Genomic DNA, 2,315 nt, shown 5'->3' with positions numbered 1-2,315 from the left:
TTCCTTTTGTCCCTATTCAGTCCGGCGTAGGTAGCCAAGGCTTCGATGTTGGCACCGAAAAGCGAGATAGGTGTTTGGGAGCGTGGGCGAGTTGTGCGTAAAATGGACCAACAATAGGAATGTGTCTGTGTGCATTTGCCAAAATCACACGTAAGCTGCGCGACTGGAGGTGCGGCGTCGGCCCTGATCACGTGCTGATTGTGGGGGGTCCTGGTGCGTGTGGATGGGTGCCCAGGTGGGTTGCTGGCGATGTCGTCACTGGTGGCTTCGTGTGCGCAGATGTCACGCGTTATTCAGTTGAGGCGTTTCACGTGATGGGAGAAGCTGTAGGAATGTGATGAAATGGGCGTGGGTTTGTGTGAGACCGTGGTGTCGGCGCAAATCGGCAGAGGCTTGGCACGAAGTGAGGTGTGTGTTGTTGAGAGCGTGTAAACTGACATCAAGTGTGGAAGAGCGCGTTGAAATCCGTTTCTGGCAGCGATCGCCTACATGGAGGTGAGGGGACACGCCGATGCCGGAACAGCCGGGTTGGTTTTGGATTTTCTCAGACCGACCTGGGTGTGTTCACAGTGTCCCCCGCAACCTCGTTTCCTGTTGTCCCTATTCAGTCCCGCGTAGGTAGCCAAGGCTTCGATGTTGGCACCGAAAAGCGAGATAGGTGCTTGGGAGCGAGGGCGAGTTGTGCGTAAAATGGACCAACAATAGGAATGTGTCTGTGTGCATTTGCCAAAATCACACGTAAGCTGCGCGACTGGAGGTGCGGCGTCGGCCCTGATCACGTGCTGATTGTGGGGGGTCCTGGTGCGTGTGGATGGGTGCCCAGGTGGGTTGCTGGCGATGTCGTCACTGGTGGCTTCGTGTGCGCAGATGTCACGCGTTATTCAGTTGAGGCGTTTCACGTGATGGGAGAAGCTGTAGGAATGTGATGAAGTGGGCGTGGGTTTGTGTGAGACCGTGGTATCGGCGCAAATCGGCAGAGGCTTGGCACGAAGTGAGGTGTGTGTTGTTGAGAGCGTGTAAACTGACATCAAGTGTGGAAGAGCGCGTTGAAATCCGTTTCTGGCAGCGATCGCCTACATGGAGGTGAGGGGACACGCCGATGCCGGAACAGCCGGGTTGGTTTTGGATTTTCTCAGACCGACCTGGGTGTGTTCACAGTGTCCCCCGCAACCTATTTTCCTTTTGTCCCTATTCAGTCGCTGTTGGTAGGTGGTCAGGGCTGCAGTGTTGGCGGCGGAATTCGAAAGAGGCGTTTGGGAGCGTGGGCGAGTTGTGCGTGGAATGGACCAGCAACAGGAAGGTCTCTGCCTGCTTTTACGGCAAGAGAACATAAGAATCGAGACCGGGTGTCTCGTCGGGCGCTGACCGCCTATTCGTTTTCGGGATATTCTTCGTCAGCTCATGCAGGTAGGCACTCGTTACATACGTTTCGGTAGCGATGTTTTGAGTCAATCGTTGGCATATCGCAGAAACGCCGTGTCATGGTTCGAATTCGGTTGTCGTCGAGAGGGTCGAGAGTAGCTACGCGTGTTGCCACGTATTATCTGTCCGACAAGAGAACACCAGTGGAAAGAGCCGCAGCACCCCTCTATAGTCCAACAAGAAACATTCCGTCTTCGCAGAACAACTCAGTTAGTGTTCTCTCAATGTGTACGTCAGTTCGCTGTTCTAGTTCGTCTGTTATCCCGGTATTGGTTGCTGAAGTGCGTCAAATGGTCGTTGTGCTTCCGGGTGCAAAGGCGGGGTCGCGCGTCAGAAGGGGTGCCACTTGCAACGTGACCGCTGTCTTGTTCTACGTGCATGTGAGAAAGCACGTCTGAGTCTACCGGTTGATTATGGGCCCAAATGGATGCAGAGAGTGGGGAGTGGCGGTGCGGCAGATGGACGGGTAAATGGACGACTATCTCGTTTGTAGAAAAACAGTTTCTGAACCTGATGGAAGGCTGAAGCGCTGGCAGAGTTTCGAGGTCTGCTGCTACAGACGAATGGATGGCAAGAGCGACTGCGAATGCGTCATCTCAGTCATGTTATTATACCATGTTTTTTGAGGAAGTCATGCCGGCTTACATCAGAAGGCGATGGTAAGCATTTGGCACAAGACGTTTGGCGGTGATTTTTAGATCCAGGCAGTTGATGCTTGTATCGATGTCGTGTCACGCAATGGCTTCTTTCTCGTGCTACGGACGATGACGGCAGCTACACCTGAAATTGATATCACCTTTGTAACCGGGAGAGCATGAGGTGACAGTTCGCCAGACAGCTGTTGGTTTGGGGCGACGGAGAGAGCCCACCTTTTCGTGCAGAACAGAATCAGG

This window comes from Toxoplasma gondii, chromosome VIIb, assembly GCF_000006565.2.
Source record: "Toxoplasma gondii ME49 chromosome VIIb, whole genome shotgun sequence".
NCBI classification, from domain to species: Eukaryota; Apicomplexa; class Conoidasida; order Eucoccidiorida; family Sarcocystidae; genus Toxoplasma; species Toxoplasma gondii.
This window is presented reverse-complemented; position numbering follows the sequence as displayed.